Source organism: Procambarus clarkii, chromosome 50 (genome assembly GCF_040958095.1).
Source record: "Procambarus clarkii isolate CNS0578487 chromosome 50, FALCON_Pclarkii_2.0, whole genome shotgun sequence".
Classification (NCBI taxonomy): domain Eukaryota; kingdom Metazoa; phylum Arthropoda; class Malacostraca; order Decapoda; family Cambaridae; genus Procambarus; species Procambarus clarkii.
This window is the reverse complement of record NC_091199.1, coordinates 25910732-25921038: the sequence shown is the minus strand read 5'-3', so window position 1 is coordinate 25921038 and position 10307 is coordinate 25910732. Positions and strand designations below refer to the sequence as shown.

Sequence of the window (10307 nt, the reverse complement as noted above, 5' to 3'; positions counted from 1 at the left end):
CCTCATCCCCTCGTCCCACCTTCCCAAACTATCCCGTCACCTTCTCCTTCCCCACCATTACCTCCTCCCTTGTCCCTCGTCACCTCCACCATTCCCCACTCCCTCACCAATGCCTCCCCAAATGTCTCATGTTCCCATCAGAAATTTGAAACATCAAGTGATCTGATGTTCCCATCACTGAAATATAAAAAACAGTTAAAAAATGAATGAAAACATGAACAAATAAAATATGAACTATACTCACAAAATGAACGGTATGGTAAACAAGGCTCAGTTCCAATGTAATTCACAGAAATAATTAAGTCAAAATGAAATATTAAAAATGTATGAAAATTTTAATTATCAATGCCATCAGAAACATTGAAATGGAATTGTAACGTATTTAGTATAGCATGTGTGTGTTGCTCTTACATGCACAGATGGCATTGTTTTTCAAGAAAAGCTTATTTCTACCTGCCACAGGTGATGCATCTATACTTATTCTTACGAAATGACCGGTATGGTAAACAACACAGCTCATTCCAACACAGTCACACAAATTAATTCAATAAAAATACAAATAAATTGAAGTCTAGGAAAATAAAATTTATCAATGCAATCAGAAACATTGCAATGGAATTCGTGACGTATTTAGTATAGCGTGCATGTTGCTACTATGTGTAACAGAATGAGCTGTTTTTCAAACATGCATATTTTTACCTGTCACGGGGTGGCATCTACATACTAGGTATATAAAAAGACGTGATATTCGAATGCAACGATGTGTCAAATTTCAAATCAATTGGTGAAGAACTTTCGGAGATTACAGCATGTGTTGCTCTTACATCCAACAGATGGCACTATTTTTTTTTTTAAAACATGTTTTTTCCTGTCACAGGTGAGGCATGTATATAGTTGATATATAAAAAGACGTGCCTATTCGAATGCAACGTTGTGTCAAAATTTCAAAGAAATCGGTAAAAAGGTTTCAAAGAATTCACGCACATGAAAAACACAAATTTTCCCAAAAATGCACGATTTTTAATGTCACAAACGTGACATCTATATAGTAGGTATATTAAACCTGCGCGTATGCGATTTTTTTTTCTCTCTTTTTAGCAGGGATAATCCTGTGCGGGCCCTAAGCCTCTGGCTGGCCCACGAAGTGATGCTTGTTTCTGTTTTACTTGGCGGAGGATGAGTATTCATGACTCGTATGTCGCTTCAGTAAGATTTTGCCATATGTGTTTAACAACTTCCTCTGCTCTGTTGAATCTAAGGTGAAATCTGAACGGTTTGTAACTGTGCACTGTGTTAGATAATGTTTCCAGTGGTCTGTCGGGCAATCCTCCACAGTGATGACATTTCCTCTCATCTTCCGGAACCTGTAAGCCTATTTCCCATGCACATGGGTATCCAAGCCTGATGCGATGTAAGTGCACTTCTGTTGTTCTACTGCCCCTTTCATCAAACTAAGTGGTTCGTAGTTGGTTGAATTCTTGTACCAACCTGCAGATCCTGATGTTGCAACTGCTGTGGTGTGGTCACTGTACATCATTCGCATTGCTCTGTTTCGAATTACTTTCTTCATCTGGGATAGACTCTGTGGGATGTAAAGTCCACTTTCCCCTCTTAGTAGCAAGTTTTGCAGCTTCGTCTGCAATGTCATTTCCTATTAGTCCCACATGACTTGGCACCCAGTTGATAGTACCCGTCAGCCTTGTCGTTTGAGTGTGTGCATGAATGACAAGACATTTGTGATCAGATGGATGTTATCACATATGTGTTCTTGTTGCAAGGTTTCAATGGCGGTTCTCGAATCTGTATGGATGATAACATGTTGTCGTGTTCAGCAAGAGCATGTTCCAAAGCCTTTTGAATTGCTAGCATCTCTGTTTGCAAAGTCGAACACCCATTTGAGAGCCCCCAACTATATACAGAGTTTCCTGCTTTAACTGCAGCTCCGGTTTCTTGTCCCTGCTGGTCTACTGACCCATCCGTGAAGTAAGTGAAGCTGTCGGATGCCATGATTGCTTCTATATGCATCTGTGCAATGTTACGGAGCAGATGAGGATGTGTCTGGTTCTTCTTTCCTTCAAGAGTCATAATCTTAAAGTCTGCTGGCAGAGATTCCCAAGGGGCTTGTATAACAAAGTCTGCATGTATGTCGTCGACACCCCTCTCAGTGACTGTGTTAGCCATATCGAACGTATTGATGGTGTTTATCGCACAATGGGCAGATGCGAATGGAACATTGTGTGAAAATTTCAAAGCAATCGTTAAAGAACTTTCGGAGATTAGCGATTATGCACAAACGAACATTTCCATTTTTATTTACATAGAATAGTTGTACCCGGCCACGCGTTGCTGTGGTTTAGCAACGCATTTGCATTGCTGAGCAATAGTAACGTTTTCCTGTCTCCCATTCATCCCCACCATTCCCTCCTCTCCCGTCCCATCGTCTTCCCAACCATTTCTCACTCAATATTCCTAAGCATTCCCAAATGATCTGACTTTCCCATCAGAAAATTGGGAACATCAAATGATCCAATGTTCCCATCACTGAAATATAAGAAAAGCAGTTAAAAAAAACTGCATGACAAAAAAATAAATACACTAAACTATACTCACAAAATGAATTGTATTGTAAACAACACAGCTCAATAGAAAGGCAATGCCACACAAAATAATTACATTGTAATGAAAATATATTGAAATCTAAAAAATTCAATTGGTCAATGCAGTCGGAAACATTGAAATGGAATCGTAATGTTTTGTATAGCTTGTGTTGCTGTTATGTGCAAAAGATGGCGCTGTTTCTTAAAAAAAACAAGTTTTCTCCTGTCACAGGCGTGACGTCTATATAATAGGTATATAAAAACAAGTGCACATTCGAATGGAACGTTGTGTCAAAATTTCAAAGCAATCAATGAAGAACTTTCAAAGATTGTAGCATGTGTTGCTCTTACATCCAACAGGTGACGTTGTTTTTCAAAAAAAGCATACTTTTTCCCTGTCACAGGTAAGGCATGTATATAATAGATATATAAGAACATGCACCTATTAGAATGCAACTTTGTGTCAAAATTTCAAACCAAATTTCTTTGAAATTTGAAACAAAACTTTGAAATTTCATTTCTAAGTATAGAGGTTTTGAAGAATTTCCCTCACATGAAAAACACAAGAAAAACAGTTTAAAAAAAAAAAAAGAATGTCTTCTTCCATCACAGACGTCGCATCTATATAGTATGTACATAAAAACCTGCTCGGATGCGAATGGAACATTGTGTGAAAATTTCAATGCAATCGGTGAAGAATTTTAGGGGATTAGTGATTATGAACAAACGAACATTTACATTTATATTTATATAGATAGCATGGTGTGTTGCTCTTACATGCAACAGATGGCGCTGTTTGTCAAGAAAAGCATAGTTTTACATGTCACAGGTGTGGCATCTATACTTATACTTACGGAATGAATGGTATAGTAAACAACACAGCTTAATTCAAACACAATGTCACAAAAAAACAAAAACAATATCGAAATCTATGAAAATAAAATTTATCAATGCAATTGGAAACATTGAAATGGAATTCGTGACATATTTAGTATAGCCTGCATGTTGCTATTATGTGCAACAGATGGCGCTTTTTTTCCAAAATTCATGTTTTTACCTGTCACAGGGGTGACATCTATATAGTAGGTATATAAAAAGATGCGCCTATTCGAATGCAACGATGTGTCAAAATTTCAAAGCAATCAGCAAAGAACTTTCGGAGATTATAGCGTGTGTTACTCTTACGTCCAACAGATGGCGCGGTTTTTCAAAAACAGCATGTTTTTTCCTGTCACAGGTGAGGCATATATATGGTATATATATATATATATATATATATATATATAAAGACACGCCTATTTGAATGCAACGTTGTGTCAAAATTTCAAAGCAATCGGTAAAGAGGTTTCGATGATTTCCCTCACATGAAAAACACATGAAAAAAAGTTTTTCAGAAAAAGCATGTTTTTTTACCGTCACACACCTGACATCTATATAGTATGTATATATAACCTGCTCGGATGCGAATGGAACATTGTGTGAAAATTTCAAAGTAATCGGTGAAGAACTTTCGGAGATTAGCGAATTTGAACAAACGAACATTTCCATTTTTATTTATAGATTGAGGGTTTCTTGCAAGCCAGTGAATGCAAGGTGTCTCTGTATTTCTTCAATTTGACTATAACTTTCTTTTTAACCGGAAGCCTATTTTTCAGAAAACTTTTGAAAATCTCTGACAAGCAATGAATATGTGTTTTTTTTAAACTGAGCAATCAATTTTTTCCTGGGTGAGGAATTAAGTTTCCTCAGCAAGGTCACCAACTCTCTGTACTTGTATACAAATGGCTTCCTCATATCTTCAACATATCATCAGCGTCAATCCTCTGATGAGTCATAGCCTTCATACCTTACTTTATACTATAATTTATTTTTTAACCTTACTTTATACTGTAGTCCACTGATCAAATGATGAGTCGTAGCCTTCGTACCTTACTTTATACTGTAATATATTATTGGTTAATGTACGTTTACATACCACCTTCTCTATATTAAAAGCAGCTGGTTAGGGTTAATTCTTCCTTATAAAATCCACCGTCAATAGGCTTGTTATTCAAATCTTGTAAAAAATATAGTGGGATAGGCTGACTTTTATCGATACGAATGAATTCAGAAAATTTCTTTTGTGTTTTGTTTAGCATTTCCTTTCTTGAATGTCGAAATTCTGTTGGAGAGAGTAATGCGAACTGTGTCCCCGACAGCTAGTAGAGAACTAAGACCTGCTCTAGGTTTGTCCTTACTTTTATACATGAGATTGAACTGTTTCTTTATATCTTGTGGACGAGATAAAGCATGAACATCAACTGGAGCCGGACCACCTAACCCTCGGTGGGGTGATGTGTTACATGCCTTTATGATATCGGGCAATATTGGCAGATATCTCGAGGTATTGCGCACAGTCATATATTTATAAGTCTTGGTTTTTCATGGTACGTATAAAGTGTTCGGCGATGGCGGAGTCCTAAACTCCGCATATATCTACCCTGTGATTTAGCAGGCTAGCAGAAATGGGATTATTAGCTAAACATAATGATGATGTCAAATATATACTTGTCTGTGTCGATATTTTTTCACGGTATGCGCAAGTCGCACCTCTGAAACGCAAAGACGGGCAGACTGTGAGTAAAGCTCTGAAAAACATATTGGAATCCTCATATTTCCAAGGAATACGTAAAAATAATACAGATCGAGGGGGTGAATTTTATAATTCTCATATGTAACGAATGCTAGCAGCTAAAAATATTAAACTGTATAGCGGATTTTCACAAGAAACAAGAGCCGCCATCGCCGAACACTTTATACGTACCATGAAAAACCAAGACTTATAAATATATGACTGTGCGCAATACCTCGAGATATCTGCCAATATTGCCCGATATCATAAAGGCATGTAACACATCACCCCACCGAGGGTTAGGTGGTCCGGCTCCAGTTGATGTTCATGCTTTATCTCGTCCACAAGATATAAAGAAACAGTTCAATCTCATGTATAAAAGTAAGGACAAACCTAGAGCAGGTCTTAGTTCTCTACTAGCTGTCGGGGACACAGTTCGCATTACTCTCTCCAACAGAATTTCGACATTCAAGAAAGGATATGCTAAACAAAACACAAAAGAAATTTTCTGAATTCATTCGTATCGATAAAAGTCAGCCTATCCCACTATATTTTTTACAAGATTTGAATAACAAGCCTATTGACGGTGGATTTTATAAGGAAGAATTAACCCTAACCAGCTGCTTTTAATATAGAGAAGGTGGTATGTAAACGTACATTAACCAATAATATATTACAGTATAAAGTAAGGTACGAAGGCTACGACTCTTCATTTGATCAGTGGACTACAGTATAAAGTAAGGTTAAAAAATAAATTATAGTATAAAGTAAGGTATGAAGGCTATGACTCAGAGGATTGACGCTGATGATATGTTGAAGATATGAGGAAGCCATTTGTATACAAGTACAGAGAGTTGGTGACCTTGCTGAGGAAACTTAATTCCTCACCCAGGAAAAAATTGATTGCTCAGTTTAAAAAAAACACATTCATTGCTTGTCAGAGATTTTCAAAAGTTTTCTGAAAAATAGGCTTCCGGTTAAAAAGAAACTTAGTCAAATTGAAGAAATACAGAGACACCTTGCATTCACTGGCTTGCAAGAAACCCTCAATCTATATAAATAAAAATGGAAATGTTCGTTTGTTCAAATTCGCTAATCTCCGAAAGTTCTTCACCGATTACTTTGAAATTTTCACACAATGTTCCATTCGCATCCGAGCAGGTTTATATATACATACTATATAGATGTCAGGTGTGTGACGGTAAAAAAAAAACATGCTTTTTCTGAAAAACTTTTTTTCATGTGTTTTTCATGTGAGGGAAATCATCGAAACCTCTTTACCGATTGCTTTGAAATTTTGACACAACGTTGCATTCAAATAGGCGTGTCTTTTTATATATATATACCATATATATGCCTCACCTGTGACAGGAAAAAAATGCTGTTTTTGAAAAACCGCGCCATCTGTTAGACGTAAGAGTAACACACGCTATAATCTCCGAAAGTTCTTTGCTGATTGCTTTGAAATTTTGACACATCGTTGCATTTGAATAGGCGCATCTTTTTATATACCTACTATATAGATGTCACCCCTGTGACAGGTAAAAACATGAGTTTTTGAAAAAAAGCGCCATCTGTTGCACATAATAGCAACATGCAGGCTATACTAAATATGTCACGAATTTCATTTCAATGTTTCCGATTGCATTGATAAATTTTATTTTCATAGATTTCGATATTGTTTTTGTTTTTTTGAGACATTGTGTTGGAATTAAGCTGTGTTGTTTACTATACCATTCATTTCGTAAGTATAAGTATAGATGCCACACCTGTGACATGTAAAACTAATCTTTTCCTGACAAACAGCGCCATCTGTTGCATGTAAGAGCAACACACATGCTATCTATATGCATGTAAATGTAAATGTTCGTGTGCTCAAAATCGCTAATCTCCTAAAATTATTCACCGATTGCATTGAAATTTTCACACAATGTTCCATTTGCATCCGAGCAAGTTTTTATATGCATACTATATAGATGCGACTTCTGTGATGGAAGAAGATATGCTTTTTTTTTTAAACTGTTTTTTATGTGAGGGAAATTCTTCAAAACCTCTTTACCGATTGCTTTGAAATTTTGACACAAAGTTGCATTCGAATAGGCATGTGTTTTTATATATCTGCTATATATATGCCTCACCTGTGACAGGGAAAAACATGTTTTTTTTTAAAAACAATGTCATCTGTTGGACATAAGAGCAGCACACGCTACAATCTCCAAAAGTTCTTCGTTGATTGCTTTGAAATTTTGACACAACATTCCATTTGAATGTGCACGTGTTTTTATATACCAATTATATAGACGCCACCCTGTGACGAGAAAACGTGTTTTTTTAAGAAACAGCGCCATCTTTTGCACATAACAGCAACACACGCTATACAAAATATGTTACGATTCCATTTCATTGTTTCCGACTGCATTGATCAATTGAAATTTCAGATTTCAATTTATTTTCAATATGATGTAATTATTTTGTGTGACATTGCCTTTCTATTGAGCTGTGTTGTTTACAATACAATTCATTTTGTGAGTATAGTTTATTTTATTTTATTTTTTTTTCATGCAGTTTTTTTAACTGCTTTTCTTATATTTCAGTGATGGGAACATCAGATCATTTGATGTTCCCAATTTTCTGATGGGAAAGTCAGATCATTTGGGAATGCATAGAAAAATTGAGTGAGAAATGGTTTGGAAGACGATGGGACGGGAGAGGAGGGAATGGTGGGGAGGAATGGGAGAGAGGGAAACATTACTGTTGCTCAGCAACGCACATGCGTTGCTAAGCCACAGCAACGCGTGGCCGGGTACGGCTAGTAACTAATATAAATTTAATGTAGGATAGTTTATAAATAAATAATGAAACGATTTGGAAATAAAATAATTATTGAGAATGATATATACAATCTGGGCTCTTCCTGCTGTTTTTGCAATCTTCTAATGGCGGAGTATGAGCTTGACTAGTGCTAGGCTCTCTAACACCTCTTCCTCCTCCACGAGGATAATCCCCCTCCTTAACGATCTGCTGAGCTGGTGAGCCTAAAAAAAATTATTTAAATTAATGTTCCTATTAATAGCTAATGTTAATGTTATATTTGTAATACCACAACAGGCATAAATAATGGAGAATAATGGTAAAAAAAAATTAAGAGACTCTTTCATATTGAGTACTTTCAGGCAGAGAAGCTTCTAAAACCTCTGAATCAGACCTGCTAGGAGATTGCATGTGGGTGTCTTCCTCCTCCAAATACATGCAAAATAGATATGCTTCAGGGATATATCCTGCCGATTATATATTGTTTAAATAAATAATGGAAATAATTATAATTTATTCGATTATCAACATCAATCACCACGGTTATTAATTGGAAATGAACTATCTATCTATAACACATGTAAACAAAAACGTCTACTATCACTATATATGCAGTCAATAATAATAATATTTTTAATAATACTCACGGCTGGTGCAAAACACCTTAGAGCAGATGGTGCTGATCTTGTCATAATGTCAAGGGAGCCGGTCGGCCGAGCAGACAGCACGCTGGATTTGTGATCCTGTGGTCCTGGGTTCGATCCCAGGCGCCGGCGAGAAACAATGGGCAGAGTTTCTTTCACCCTATGCCCCTGTTACCTAGCAGTACAATAGGTACCTGGGTGTTAGTCAGCTGTCACGGGCTGCTTCCTGGGGGTGGAGGCCTGGTCGAGGACTGGGCCGCGGGAGACACTAAAAAAAAAGCCCCGAAATCATCTCAAGATAACCTCAAGATGTCCACGAGATTTATCTTCACACTGAGAACATAAAATAACACACTCACGACGAAAGTTTGCCATATATGAAATATGACACATTACACACTTAACACGGCACGAATGCAATTTCTCCTGCTTTGGGTTATTGCAGAAAGGACAAGTTTCAATAGTTGCGTATTCTTGTTAGATAATACAGAGGTTTGATGAAATGTCGAGGAGCGGTGGTGGCTTCTTGTGCTAGCTGTGAGGGCTTGAGTTAAACTGATCCATTGACTTGGGAATGGCCGCCAGGTCGTCTTTCCTGTCATGTTGCCAGACGTACGATCTCGCTCAAATTACGGTACGACATTTGGCCAACTATTTTAGTTTTGAACTTATCACTGCATAATGATTACAGTTATGAATGACAAAAAATGGATATTCTCAAACCTCTGATTAGGTTAGGTGGGGATGGATAGTCTAGTCATTTTTTAATAAAAACATCATATACAGTACATGTGCAAGTAGAACGCTGACTCTACATTCCCTATCTGGTGACGTCACACACAGTTTGAAAAGCCAGGTTGCAGTGGTGCTTTAACACTATGCTAATGGGAGCAAATACTCTATCCCTATACTGAGGTCGCTTTTCGTGACGTCGCTAAACAACAACTGGTCTGTTGAATGTATTTGTTTGTTATATAATAGGTTAGGTCAGGTTGCTTTGTTCGAGCTTATGAATTAAATATCAGAAAATATGAGCGATAATACGAGCATAGGTATCCGAATATCGCCTCTGATGAAACACAGAGTACAGTTGAGGCATTGAGAGCGATTACGAGTTTGCACTAATGTGTGACCCTCCTAGTAACCGCATGTACTAAAAGCTGTGCACTCATTCAATGCATGTGGCTGAATGTGGCTGAATGGACATAATAAAGGGGGATATTAATTGTCTATGTAACTCACTCCCTAATGATTTGAAAAACTGTAAAACTTTTGCCTTATTTAAATGCAAAATCAAAAAGTACCTAACTTCATCTTCTTAGTTTCCTACACTGAGCTTTAAATTTGCTCTGTACCTAGTGTTACCCAATCTCCTAATTTTTATGTAATATCAAACAACCTTATCATTGTGTTCATTGCTGTCTTCTTTTATGTGCTAGCCATATGCTGTATTGTGACTACCAATTTTTGTCAACTACCATTCAAGCTGTCATTGCAATCAATCTTATATTGTTTCTGCTGTATTGTGCCTACCAATTTTTGTCAACTACCATTCAAGCTGTCATTGCAATCAATCTTAGCTACCTATGTGCTTTAATATACTGTACCTACAATTTTCTCTCATCTTCTTTTTTACATTTCATG

The 10307-nt window shown here is 36.9% G+C and overlaps 1 long non-coding RNA gene across 1 annotated transcript; it reads right to left on the bottom strand.

Annotated features, from left to right (window-relative positions):
• Positions 1 to 8069: 8069 nt before the first annotated feature.
• Positions 8070 to 9199, bottom strand: LOC138351536 (uncharacterized). Its single transcript, XR_011222495.1, has 2 exons — positions 8667 to 9199; positions 8070 to 8243 (listed from the first exon to the last, which is right to left on the bottom strand). It is a non-coding gene; the product is annotated as an uncharacterized lncRNA (long non-coding RNA).
• Positions 9200 to 10307: the final 1108 nt, after the last annotated feature.